This window comes from Macaca nemestrina, chromosome 9, assembly GCF_043159975.1.
Source record: "Macaca nemestrina isolate mMacNem1 chromosome 9, mMacNem.hap1, whole genome shotgun sequence".
Lineage (NCBI taxonomy): Eukaryota > Metazoa > Chordata > Mammalia > Primates > Cercopithecidae > Macaca > Macaca nemestrina.
The window spans coordinates 141,378,836-141,394,113 of record NC_092133.1 but is presented as its reverse complement, the minus strand read 5'-3'; the positions used below and the strand labels follow the sequence as shown (position 1 = coordinate 141,394,113).

Here is a 15,278-nt window from a genome sequence, read left to right as displayed (position 1 = left end):
TTGGGCATAGTGGTGAAACTTCCTTGTCACCATATGTTTGTCATTATCACCTTATTATGTTGTCTAATTCAAACTGGCTGAAAGTGGTCTCAAAATGTGACATATATTTTGGAAGAGAGATTGGGCTGAGTTTATAAGCATTTTGGGGTAAACACTGAAAATACTTCATCCCATAACGAGAATTGGCAATACTGACATAAAGAAAAACAATGACAACAGTGTATGGACCAAATCAAGAGAATAATTGCCAAATCCCCACTTCATTTTGCAGTGTGACATGAGGATCTAATCTCTTTCACTATTGGAATGATCAATATCATTTGCAGCAGCTGGATCAATTCTGGCACAATCCTCATCAACCGTTGCAGTAACTGAAATGATCAAATCAATTTAATGGTTCAATGTGGTCATTACTTCTATGTAGTTTTCCTTTCTTCTTTAATAATTATGTTTAACCTGTACATATTTCAGACTCACTGCATGTACTTCAGAATTTCCAGAAATACATACCATGTCTTGTACTAAGAACTGGAGTTAAGCCTAAATAGACCACCCACACCTTCCCCTGTCTCTATCTCCTACAATAACCCTTAATGCAATAAGCACAATGTTCACTTGTATGAAGGGCTTGGCTTAAGGCTAAAACCATTCCTCCCAGAAGAGTCTTTTCCAACTTTGATTATTTTCTCACTAACCAAAGGGTATTCTGGGGACAATGGAAACTTAAAAGTGAGAGAAGATGTAAGAAGAACAAGGAGAGAATGATGGAATGGTGGCAGAGAAGGAAGCACTAGAAATCCATCCCCTAATATAAACAATAAGTGCAATGGCAGAATTCATCTGATGTAAGTATTCGGGAACTCTAGAGGTTATTGAAGGCTTACAACTGACAGGAAAAAGCTTGGATGGTAAATTGTAGTTAATGTTGACCAATTTTAGCTCTTAGCATGTCCTTGAATCAGCCTGCACACACCTTGCAAGAGCCATGGTGGAAAATAAGAACTTGATCCCAGACATCAGGGATCCATACTCTGATTGCTGCTTTTGATTACAGAGGTGTGGAGAAAGAGTTAGTGACGGTTGTCACTGCAACTCCCTGTTTTTTCAAGCCCTTTTCCCTCTGGCTGATGTACCTTTCAGGGGATTTAAAGGGTTAGTACCCCTTTTCCCTCCCTCCATTTTTTTCTTTGTCACCTTTTGTGAGCCAGACACTAAAGACTAGAACATTCAAAACAAATATATCTATGAGGAAATAAGAAATTAACCATACATGACCAGGGAAATGCTCAGAAAAAAACTGAAAATACCTGAAGTTTATAACTCCAGCTTATTCTTGGCACAGAGACAGCCTAAACCAGTTAAAATAGCAATAAAACAACAACCACCACCACACCAAAGAAACAGCAAACCTCGGTGAAGGGGGAAATTAGATAATTAGAATCAAGTATGTATTTTCCAACAAAAAAAAAAAATACAAAGGAAAATATTGAGAAAAGGACCTATGAATGAAATGGAAATATCAATAAATAAACGGAAAAACTACAAATACAACAAGAATTTCTGGATGTGAAAACTATCATAACTGAAGTTTAAAATTCACTAGAGAGATTCAAGGAGAGATTCGAGCAAGTAGAAGAAAGAATTAGTGAACTCGAAGATAGGACAGTTTAAAGTATTGAATCTGAGGAACAGAAATAAAAAGATGGAAGAAAAGTAAACAGAGCCTAAGGGACATTTGGGACACCACCAACACCAGCATATGGATTGTTGGAGTCTCAGAAAAATAAGAATAAAAGGGGAGACAGAATATTTAATAAAATAGTGGCTAACACTTCCCAGATTTGATAAAAAGCATGAACGTAAACACAACAAATTTAAACATTTCACTATAAAAAAAAATCAACTAAATACAAAATAAGACAGTAATGTAAAAATGGGGAGAGGAACAAAAATACAGCATGTAGAAAACAGTAAAATGACAGAAGTTAGTCCCTTCTTATCAGCACTACTTTAAATATAAATGGATTAAATTCTCCGATCAAAAGACTGAGATTGGCAGAATTTAAAAACACAAGATCTAACTTTATGCTACCTACAAAAGACTCACATCAGATCCAAAGGAACAAATAAATTAAAAGTAAAAGGATTTTTTAAAATGTTTTCTGAAAATAGTAACCAAAAGAGAGCAGAGGTGGCTATATGAATATCAGACAAAATCAACTTGTAAATTAAAAATTTATATAAAACAAAGGACAGTAAATATTAATAAAAGGTGCAATACAACAAGAAGATATAACATTTATAAGCATTCACATACCTAATGACAGACTATCAAAATATATAAAGCAAAAACTGGCAGAATTGAAGACAGTTCTAAAATCATAATTGAGACTTCAGTATCTCACTCCCAATAATAGATGGAAAACCCATACATAAGTAAGAAACCAGAGCACTTATATGACACAAAAAATCAATTAGATCTAATAGTTATATACAGAACATGATACCCAAAAACAGCATATACATCCTTCCCAAGTATGTATAAAACTTTTCCCAGAATAGATTATGTGTGAGGCCACAATTAGGTTTCAATTAATTTCTTAAAATAGCTGTTATTCAAAGTATCTTCTCTGACTACAACAGGATAAATTTATAAATAAATAAGAGAAGCAAAATAGAAACATTCACAAATTTTACAATTAAATGACATGCTCTTACACATAAATGGATCAAAGAAAAAATAGAAATGATTTAAAAACTAATAAAAACAAAAACACAACATGCCAAAACTTAAGAAAACAGTGCTAACGGGGAAATTTATAACTATAAGCACACATTAAAAAAAGAAAAGGCTATCAAATTAATGACTTAACTTTACAACCTGAGAAACTAGAAAAACAGGAACAAACTAAACCCAAAGCTAGTGGAACAAATAAAATAATAAAGATTAGAGGGGAGGTAAATGATGTAAGCATAGAAAACCAATTAAAAAATTGATAAAACCAAAAGTTGATTTTTTAAATGATTAACAAATTGACAAAGCTTTAGCTAGACAGAGTAAGAACAAAAGAGAGAAGACTCAAACTGATAGTCAGAAATGAATGTGGGCATTACTACTGATACTACAGAAATAAAATTGGATCACCTAGAGATAAAAAGACAAATTCCTGGAAACACAAAACCCACCAAGACTAATAAATAAATATAAAATCTGAAAAGACATAAAACTGTTAAGAAAATTAAATAAGTGTTCAAAAATCTTCTAATGATAAAATACCTCAGACCTGATGGCTTCATTGGTAAATTCTATGAAACACTTCAAATACCAATCCTTTTGAAATATTTTTAAAAATTGAAAAGGAGAGAATACTTTCTCTTTCTAGAAAACCAGCATTACTTTATACCAAAGTCAGGCAAAGACACAAAAAGGAAAGAAGACTACAGAAAGTAAACTTATAAACATTGATGACAAAATCCTCAACAAAATACTGACTGGATCCAGGAATATATTCAAAGGATTATACATCATTATCAAGTAGGATTTAATCCTGGAATACAAGGATAGTTCATCATACGAAAATCAGTCAATGTAATACAGCACATAGAATGAAGAAAAAAATCATATGATTATCTCAATTGATGCAGGAAAAGTATTGGCAAAATTTAACACCCATTTATACTAAAAACACTCAACAAACTAGGGGTAGAAAGAAATTACCTCAGTATAATAAAAACCATCTATGAAAAACCCATAGCCAACATCATATTTAATGATGAAAAATTTTTTTAAAAACTTTACTTCTATGATCAGGAATAAGACAAGGATGCCTACTTTCATCACTTCTATTCAATGTAGAACTGGAAGCTCTAGCCAGAGCAATTAGGCAAGAAAAAGAAATGACAGGCATACAAATTGGAAAGAAAAAAGTAAAACAATTTCTTTTTGCAAATTATATGAAGTTATATATAGAAAACCCTAAAGAGTCCACCAAAGAAATAAATTGTTAGAAATAATAAATGAGTTCATCAAAGTAGAAGAATATGAAGTCAAGAAACAAAAATCAGTTTAATTTCTATCCACTGACAATGAACAATCTAAAAAGGAAATTATAAAAAAAAATTTACAGTAGTATCAAAAATACTTAGAAATTAACTGAGAGATGAAAGACTTGTAAAATTTATTTCAGCAATGCTCTGTAAAAACTAGAGAGCATTAAAAACTATAGAGCATTGCTGAAATAAAATTTAAAAGACATAAATAAACAGAAATTAATTCCATGTTCATAGATTGGAAGATTTAATATTGTTAAGCAGTCAATACTACCAAAAGCAATCTACAAATTTAATGCAATTCCTATCAAAATCTCAGTAAAATTTTTTTACAGAAAAAAAATCCTCAAATTCATATTGAATCTCATGGAGCCCTAAATAGACAACACAATTTTGAAAAAGAATTCAGCTGGAGGACTTACTTCCTGATTTCAAAACTTATTGCAAAGGAACAATAATGAAAACATTGTGGTATTGGCCTAAACACAGACATATGGACCAATAGAATAGAATAAAGAGCTCAGAAACAAATCTTCATACGTGTGGTTAAATTATTTTTGACAGGGTGCCAAGACTATTCAAAACGGAAAGAAAGGAAAGCCTTTTCAACAAATGGTGCTGGGAAAACCAGATATCCACATGCAAAAGAATGAAGTTGGATCCTTTCTAACACCAATGCAAAAATTAAATCAAAATGGACCAATGACCTAGAGGTAAGACCTAAAACTATAAAACTCTTAGAAGAAAACATAGGGCAATTCAACTTCTGAATGCATATGCAAAATAATTGAAAGCAGGGATTGAAAAAAAGCATTTGTACAACCATATTCATAACAACATTATTCACAATGAGCAAAGCGTTGTGGCAACCCAAGGGTCCATCAACAGATGAATGAGTGCATAGGTGTGGTATACACATGCAATGGGATTTTTATTAAGTCTTAAGGAGGGAAATTCTGACATATACTACAACATAGAAGAACCTGAGACCATTATGCTAAGTGAAATAAGCCATTCACAACAAAACAAACACTGTGTGTTTCCAATTGAGGTTTCTAGAGTAGTTAAAATCATAGACACAGAATGAAATGGTTGCTTCCAGGAGCACAGCGGAGGGGGGAAAAGGAGAATGATTGTTTAATGGATACAGAGTTTCAGTTTTGCAAGATGAAAACATTCTGTGGATCTGTTTCACAGCTATGTGAATATATAATTAACAGTACTGTAAACTTAAAACTGGTTAAGATAAAAAATTTTATGTGATGTGTATTTCACCATAGTAAGATAAAATAGAAAAAAAAAAAATAATGAGGACACGCCTTCACTTTGAAGGGAGAGAAAATAGGTAGGTAAATAATTAGATCTGTCCTAATTTATATACAGTATTTCAAAAGTGATCATGCCTCATAGCATTTAAGCACTTGCTAATGCAAGAAAGAATAAAACCTCAGGGTACATTTCTCCCTAAGGAGACAGTCAGATAATGGAAGAGGAGAAAGGTTCCTAGAGCCACTCCCCACCGCTGCTCTTCTGCCCTTCTGTAGCAAGAGCTGAAGCTGTGAAGAGCAAGGCTGGCAACTGGTCAAAACTGATCAGGCCAGCAGGTGTTTCTATGGTGATGGGAATAAGCTGGGGATTTAAGGATTATGGGAATAGCATCTGGACAGCCAGAGCAAAGAGGAGGGTGGCAGAAAATGTTCCACACATTAGATTACCTGTAGCTGGGAAATATTGATTTCTATATCATATTCATCTTCACATTCTCTGAGAAGGGACTTAAACTAAGCCAAACTGAGCTGTTTCTGTGAACCTTTTAATTTGCTATTCTAATGAAGAGGGGGCATGATGGCTCTTAAGGTGAAACAGAGTGATCTGCAAATCACAAAGGCCAGCTCTCCTGATTCCTTTTGAAAGCTTCCTATTCAGCACCATTTCCTGGCAAACTTTACTGCTAAGTTTAGGCAGACAGTTATTCCTATTTCATTCTCTCTCTTTTTTTTTTAAATTTTAACATCTAGCACTAAAAACATAGCTGTTCTTAGTAAGATTTGCCTTGTTTCTTTTCAACACACCTCTTTGGTTTATGTGATGGACAGGATAGCAAACTCAAGCCTCACATTGATTAAACTTTTCATTCAAACAACAAGCATTCAGGATAAAGAGTCTGAAGTTATAAGTGTCCTTGTAACAATTGTATTGAAGCTCAAGCCACCATTGAACAAGATATTTTGAGAGCCACTTAGCCCAGGTATTCCTAGAAAAATAATTTTAAAATATATCCAGGAAATGCCATTCTCTAGGGGAAGAAAAGCGTGCTAATAGAATTTAAAATATTTTGAAAACATCCAGGCAGCCATGAAAATTTCAAGGAGACCAATAGATATTTGTAAGTCATTTCAGGGTTCACGTCTCTTCCGTTTTGTGGAGTTCTCAAAGCATATTTTTATTTTCATTTCCACCGTATCCTAGGTTTTTTATTTATTTATTTTATTTTTTTTAAACAAAGATGGCCTATTGCTCTACAATTTTAAAATTTGTTTAAACTTGTTTAAATAGTGGAAGAAATAGCACAGAATACCAAAAGGCCAGTAGACATTTTCTCATGAGTAGTTTATCTGGTGCATCTCCTTTCCTTCTATTTGGGATTCATTCCTCTCCTCCACCACCAGGCTTGGACCTCTTTCTCCACTGAGCCACTGGGAACTCAATTCAACAAATACTGGTTGAGTGTCCACTGTGTAGAGACGAATAAGCCACAGTTCTGGCTTCAAGCTACCCCAGTCTGGGGAGCAGAGGCTCACCTCTGCAGGATACTCAAGATCTACCTGTGCATTCTTTGGATGGAGATGGCTGTCAGCAGTGGCAATTACACACTTGCTTATGCAGTACTTGGTTAAATGTCCATTTCTCTCCTACCCTTTGTCTGCATTTTGTGCCACTGTGTCCTCATTACCTACTGCAGTGACTGACCGGAAATGAAAACGTGGTCATTATGTGTTGAGAGGGGAATGCTATAGACTGAATGCTCTTGTCCCCCCAACATTTGTATGGTGAAATCCTAACTCCCAAGGCAATAATATCAGGAGGTGGAGACTTTTAGAGGTGACTGGGACATGAGATGGAGCCCTCAAGAATGAGATTAGTAAAAGGGACCCCAGAGAGCTGCCTTGCTCCTTTAACCATGGGAGGGTAGTGTGAAATGGTTCCTTCGATGAAGCAGAAAGCAGCCCTCGCCAGATGCCAAGTCTGCCACTCCGTTGACCTTGGACTTGCAGCCTCCAGAACTGTGAGAAATCAGTATCTGCTGTTCATAAACCACCCAGTCTAGGCCAGGTGCAGTGGCTCACGCCTGTAATCCCAGCACTTTCGGAGGCTGAGGTGGGTGGATCCCTATGTCAAGAGATCAAGACCATCCTGGCCAACATGGTGAAACTCCGTCTCTCCTAAAAATACAAAAAAAAAAAAAAAAAAAAAAAAAAAAAGCCGGGTATGCTGGCAGGCGATTTTAGTCCCAGCTACTCAGGAGGCTGAGGCAGGAAAATCACTTGAATCTGGGAGGCGGAGCTTGCAGTGAGCCGAGATCGCACCATTGCACTCCAGCCTGGGCAACAGAGCAAGACTCCATTTCAAAAAAAAAATAAATAAATAAAATAAACCACCCAGTCTATGGCACTTTGTCATGGCAGCCTGAATGAACTAAGACAGCTCAGTAATGAATCAAACAGAAGGCCAGGTCACAGGAACCAAAAGGAAGTCCTCCCAGAAGCAGAGTGACATCAGGGAAGAAGGAACAATGGCAGGAGGGGCAAAGTAGGACCTCAAGGCTGTTCTAGGACACCCAGGTCCCAGGCTGTGAGGCTACCAGTGGAGCTGGGCATCCTGCCAGGCCAGATCAGTGCCACAGGTGCCTGCCGGGAGCTGTGCGGCAGACCGCCTCTTGCTCAGGGAGCCTTCTCAGGACCAGCCTTCTGGACTGGTGTTGGACGGGAGCTTCATAAATGTCCCCACAATTGCATCCATGGGCCAGACATTCCACTTCTAGAATATTTCTTAAAGAAAAAGGAAATATATTTAAATAAATAAATGAAACAGAATTTATGGTTGCAGAGAAATAAAAATGCTTTTACACTGTTGATGGAAATGTAAATTAATTCAACCATTGTGGAAGATGGTGTGAAGATTCCTCAAAGATCTAGAATAAGAAATACCATTTGACCTAGCAATCTCATTACGGGGTGTATACCCAAAGGAATATAAATCATTCTATTAGAAAGATATATGAACATGTATATTCACTGCAGTACTACTCACAATAGCAAAGACGTGGAATCAACTCAAATGCCCATCAATGATAGACTGGATAAAGAGAATGTGGTACATATACACCATGGAATACCATGCAGCCATAAAAAGGAATGAGATCATGTCCTTTGCAGGGACATGGATGGAGCTGGAAGCCATCATCCTCAACAGACTAATGCAGGAACAGAAAACCAAACACCACATGTTCTCACTTATAAGTGGGAGCTGAACAATGAGAACACAAGGACACAGGTAGGGGAACAACATACTTTGGGTCCTGTTAGGGGTTGAGGTTGGGGGAGGGAGAGCATTAGAAATATAGTTAATGCATGCTGGGCTTAATACCTAGGTGATGGGTTGATAGGTGCAGCAAACCACCATGGCACATATTTACCTATGTAACAAATCTATCCAACCTGCACACGTACCCCAGAACTTAAAATAGAAAAAGAATTTTTAAAAAAGAACAAAATTTATGATTTTCTGATAAAAATTGAAAACAACCCTGTAAAATCATTTATAAAATTTGTTTAACATAGGAAAATTAGTTAAACAAATGAGGGCTCATGCATCCACTGAAATATACATATAGCCTTTCGAAAGGAAATTGTTTAATACTAATTAATGATACAAGAAATTTTCACTAAATGTTTTAAGGTCAAAATAGCAGTTTGAAAATCAGAAATAACAACTATTAAGGTTTTTTTTTTTAATTCTCCAGATATACTTCTACATTTTAAAGACAAAGTTTGGTTCCTACTTTATCTGTGTGTGATTGGTTAGGACTTACTAATGTTATTTTTATAATTGTATTTACAATGAGAAAAACTATTTGAAAATGTAAAATACCTATTCCATTCTCAGTGCCTGTGCACATGAGAAGTATAGTGGCCTTGAGTCTTTACAAGAGATGCTCAGTCATCTCCAATTTCAAAAAGGGCAAAGAGAGATGCGGAGGAAATGCCCTTCTTCTTGTGTCTGCCTCATGCGTCTTTCCGTTCCAGGACTGTCTTCTTGATTAGCTTCCAGCTCTCTACCCACACTGTCCATGGGAGATCATTTGCAGCCAAGACCTCGATGCTATCTGTGAACTGCCGACATGTAAGTCCATATGCCTGGCCTCGGGTACTTTCGTGAGTGCCAGGCTACTTCAAACTACAAGATCAAACTTCTCAGATTGGCCTAAAAAACTCTCTATGAACTGGTCACTGCCTCTGTCTTCTCTATCAACACCAATTCCCCCAGCCCTGTCCAACACACACACACGTGTACACACAAGCACACACATATGCACACATGCACACAAATGCATACACATATATATGCACCTTGAAGGCTCCAGCGGCAAAAATCTACTTTTCATTCTCTGATGAACACTATTTTACATTTCCTTCCAGGATATATACCCCAGGAAACATACACAACAAATATGTTCACAAATAGCATTATTCAACATAGATGTTCCCCAAATGAGAAAATGGTAAGTAACCATTGATAGCAGACTGGGCAAATTAACTGTAGTATAATAGCAGAGTAGAATAGTAGAGCAGTAAAGAATGAACTGTGCGATGTAATGAACACAGATGCCTCTCAACAGGAAAATATTGCAGAAAAGAGGCAATCACAGAGGAAAATGTACAGAATATTCTATTTCCACACAGTTCCAAACCATGCAAAGCTAAGTTATCTGTGGCAGAGGGATACGAATGGATGGTGAAAACATAAAGAAATCAAAGGAATAATTAATATTAATGCCAGGAGAGTTGTCACTTAAAGAGGAGAGAGGGTGTGATAAAGTCTGGCTGTGTCCCACCCAAATGTCATCTTGAATTGTAGTTCCCGTAATCCCCACAGGTCGTGGGATGGAGCAGGTGGAGATAATTGAATCATGGGGGCAGTTTTCCTCATCCTGTTTTCATGATAGTGACTTAGTTCTCATAAGATCTGATGGCTTTATAAGGGGCTTTACCCCCTATATGCACCTAACAATAGACCCCCTGTATGCACCTAACAATAGACCCCCTGTCTAATTCTCTGAGAAGAGAAATAGGCAATTTAACAATCATAGTTGGAGGCTTCCATACTATGCTTTTAATAATGGATAGAACAACTAGACAGAATAGAAAAAAAGATGACTTCAACAACACTATAAACCAACTTGACCTAAGAGATATTTATAAAACACTTCACTGAAGAACAGAAGAATAAACATTCTTTTCAAGTGCACCTGGAACATTCTACAGATTACACCATAGAGTATGTCATAAACAAGTCTTAATATATTTCAAATGACATAAGTTACATAATGTATATTCTCTGATTACAGTGGAATAAAATTAGAAATCATAACAAAAGAAAACTTGGGACATACACAAATATGTGGAAATTAAACAACATATTTCAAAATAATGAATCAAGAAGAAATGAAAAGTGAAAATAAAATGCTTTGAGAAGATGATAATAAAATGACAGCATACAAAACTTCTGGAATGTAGTGAAAGCAGCACTTAGAAGGAAATTTATAGTATTAAAGATCTGTATAAGAACAGAAGAAAGAACACAAATAAAAAACCTAAGTGTTCTTAAACTAAAAAAGAACAGTAAAATGAACTTAAAGCTAGCATAAGAAAGGAAATACTAATGATTAGATTTAAAAATTAATAAAATAAAAAACAAAATTATAAAAAAATTAAAAACTGGTTCTTCAAAAATGTCAACAAAATTGATAAAACTGTAGCTAGACTAACAACAACAACAACAAAATACCTGCCAAAATCAGGTATTAAAAAAGCCCCACTACTATCAGCGCACAGAAACAAAAATAATCGAATGCAGTGATTCAAACAATGATATGACAATCAATTAGATAATCCAGTGAAATAGAAAAGAAACACACTGCCAAAGCTGAATAAAGTAGAAATAGAAGAGCTGAATAGACCTATTACCTGTAAACACAATGAATACATAATCACAATTTTTAAAAATCTTACAAAAAAAAATCAGTACCAGATGGCTTCACTGGTGAATTTGATCAAACAATTTATTAAAAAATAGCATAAATCCTTTGCAAACTCTTCCAAAACAAAAGCCATTTTTTGGGAATAATTTCCAATTTATTTTATAAGGTCATTAATACCCTGATACAACAAAACGGTCAAAGTTATCCTAATAAATATATAAAAATAAAAATAACCGACAGATCTCATATACCAGATAAATACAGAAACAAAAATTCTCAACACAATACTAACAAACTGAATCTGGCAGCACATGAAAAGTATATAAAACTTGGTACACCATGATCAAATCTAATTGATCCAAGAAACATAAAGTTATTTCAACATATAAAAATAAATGTAGAAGTGAAATCCACAAGGTGGTAGAATAAGAAATCTCATCCTTTTTCTCCCCCCAAGAAAACAACAATTAGAAATCATTACTAATGAAAATAGTTGTTGGAGAGTTAGGGAGTACAATTAAGCAGTTGCAGCAACACAGTGGAAAACAAAAGGAGAATAATAGCACAGAAAGGATAAAAAAAGAACAGTTTTTTTTTTTTTTATGCATCATCCCATCGACCATGCCAACACAGCTCGGCACTGAGCTCATGAGTTCACCGCATGGGGAAAAAGAGATTAGAGTGAGTGATCAACTTTCCTGACATTTCAGGACACTGCCCAAAGGACTCATTCCAGTTTCACCCCACCTAGATGGCTGGGGAGATTGACATAGATGAAACATTTAGAGATGGCTAGGAACAAAATCGAAGGATGAGAGTGATCAGTACCAGCCATGTGATGAGATCCACCATGATCCCCAGTGGCCTGTCTGCAGAGGACCCCAGCAACCTTCACCACTGAGGATCTCAACAACCATCGAAACTGCTTCAATACCTTTGGAGAAGGAGCTGGTGCTATAACACTGCTGGCCAAAGCCACCCCTGATACACACACACACAACCGAACTGCACACAATTGTGAAGCACCAGACTCCAGCAACATGGCTGCTTGGAAACCAGTTCCACTGCCTTACTCTGCATCCCCTCATCCCAAGCCCTGGAGCCATGGTCACTCCATGTGTTCATGCATTCTGGACCCAGGCTCCATGGTTACTCCACAATCACTCACACATCCGACACTGGCACTCAAGCCACTGCATGCTAGCCCTAGAACAAAGAGAAATATCTTCTAAGATGATTTCCCTATGAGGGTGAAAGAGAGAACAGTATAATCCCAGCAGCCCTAGCTGCCAGAAACAGTACTATCTTTATTGATGCTAACTTCAACTGACAGACCCATACAGAGACTACACTGCAGTACTCTCTCTGGAGCCAGAATTGTATCACACATCCAGTGCTTCTGTACTGACCTATAAGTGAATGTTCTGCCTCACTGAAACTAAATTGTAAAGTCTAGAAGAGGTGACTGTTCTATCAAATGTAGACATTGATGCAAAACTACATGAAACCCCTAAATTTAAGGAAACATGATAGGAACACAATAATTTTCCAGCAACTGACTCCAGAGAAATTGAGATCTAGGAATTGCCTGACAATGAATTCAAAATAATTGTCTTAAAGAATGTCAGTGAGCTACCAGAGAATGCAGATAGACAACTAAAATAAAAATCAGGAAAACAGTACATTAAGAAAATTTAAAGTTCAACAAAGAGATGAAATTACAAAAAAGAAACAAACAGAAATTCTGGAGATGATAAATACAATGACTGACCTGAAGAATAATAGAGACTTTAACAGCACGTGTGATCAAGCAAAGAAAGAATCAGTGTGAATTCATAGACAGATCACTTAAAACTACCCAGTCAGAGGAAAAAAATGAAAAAGAAAGAAAAGAAAGGATCATCTTTTCAACAAATGCTGCTGAGGAAACTGGATATCTATGTGTAGAAAAGCTTAATTGAACCTTTATCTCTAACACATACAAAAGTTAACTAAAAATGAATTAAAGACTTAAATGTAAGACCTGGTATCATAAAACTACTAGAAGAACACATAGAGAAAAAGGTTTTTGATATTGGTCTGGATTTTTTTTTTTTTTTTTGGATATGACACCAAGAAAAGCAAAAATAAATAAATGGGATTGCATTACAATAAAAAGTTTTTGCACATCAGAGAGAACAATCAACAGACTGAGTCAAAAGGCAAACTATGGAGTGGAAAAAATATTTGCAAACCATTTATCTGGTAAGGAATTAATATCCAATATATAAATAAGAAACACATGCAACCCAATAGAGAAATAACAATAATAACAAAATTTTTAAATGGGCAAAGGATCTGAACAGAGATTTTCAAAAGAAGACATACAAATAGCCATCACGTGTATGAAGTTTCCAAAACTCATTCTCATCAGGAAAATGCAAATCAAAACCAAAATGAAATATTGCCTCCCACCTGTTAGAATGGCTCTAATTAGAAAGAGGAAAAATAGTATGTGTTGGAGAGGATGTGGAAAATTAAAACTCTGTACGTTGCTGGATTGAATGTAAATTGGTATGGCCATTATGAAAAACAGTATGGAGATTCCTCAACAAGTTAAAAATATAGTTAGTTTATATAATTAGTTATCTCTTTCCTGGTACACCACCAAAGGAAATAAAATCAGTATGTCAGAAAGATATCTGCACTTCTATGTTCATTTCAGCATTATTCACAATAGCTGAGATATGCAAACAATCTAAATGTTTGTCTAAAGAGAAATTAATTAAAATGTAATATATATACACAAAAATACATATATTTAATATATACACATGTGTGGTTTATATATATATATTAACTGTGGTTTCTTTATTCATTATACACACACATATATATATTTATTTTTATAAAAGAAATGTATGTCACCTTTAAAAAAGAAATACATTAAATACATTCTGCTATTTGAGACAATATGAGTGCACCAGGACATGCTAAGTGAGAAAAGCCAGGCACAGAAACTCAAATACTGCATGATCTCACTTCTATGTGAAATCTAAAATAGTCAAATTTAATGAACCAGTGATTAGAATGGCAGTTACCAGGGCCTAGGTGGAGGGTTGCAAAGTCTCAGTTTGCAAGAATAATTTTGGAGCTCTAAAAGACAAATAAGTCAGTTAAACAATGGACAAAATATTCGCTGGCTATTTCCCCAAAGAAGGTACTTAAATGACCACTACACAGGAAAAGAATCTTAACATCATTGGTCATGAAGAGGATGCAAATGAAAATCTTGAGATACCAACTCATACCCACAAGGATGACTGTAATAAAGAGAGACAGACAATAAACAAGTGTTTGCAAAGATGTGGAGAAACTGGAGCCCTCATACATTGTTGGTGGGAATATAAAATAGAGTAGCCATTCTGGAAAACAGCTTGGCAGTTCTCAAAGGGTTAAATATAGAGTAACTATCTTACCCAGCAATTCCACTCCTAGTTATGTACTGAAAATAATTAGAAGTTATACCCACACAAAAACGTGTGACTACTTGTAGCAGTATTATTGACAATAACGAAAAACCATTAAAAAAAACCCAAATAGTCATAAATTGATGAATACATGAACAAAATGTGGTAAGTCTATACCATGGACTATTATTTAGTCAGAAAAAAGAACAAAGTTACACCATAGATACACCTTGAAAAATTATGCTAAGTAAAAGAAATGAAACACAAAAACCATATATTTTATAATTTATGTATATGAAACCCTTGCGTCCCTACCCAAATCTGAGGTCGAATTGGAAGAGGGCCCTGCTGAGAGGTGATTGGATCATGGGGGTGGTGTCCCGATGCTGTTCTAGTCACAGTGAGTGAGTTCTTATGAGATCTGATGGTTTAAAAGGGTGTTGCACTGGCCAGGCACAGTGGCTTACGTCTGTAATCCCAGCAGTTTGAGAGGCCGAGGCCATTGGATCACCTGAGGT

The 15,278-nt window shown here is 35.7% G+C and overlaps 1 long non-coding RNA gene across 1 annotated transcript; it reads left to right on the top strand.

Annotated features, from left to right (window-relative positions):
- Positions 1-420: 420 nt before the first annotated feature.
- On the top strand, positions 421-6,804 carry LOC105490802 (uncharacterized). Its single transcript, XR_011607546.1, has 3 exons — positions 421-845; positions 4,615-4,763; positions 6,720-6,804. It is a non-coding gene; the product is annotated as an uncharacterized lncRNA (long non-coding RNA).
- Positions 6,805-15,278: the final 8,474 nt, after the last annotated feature.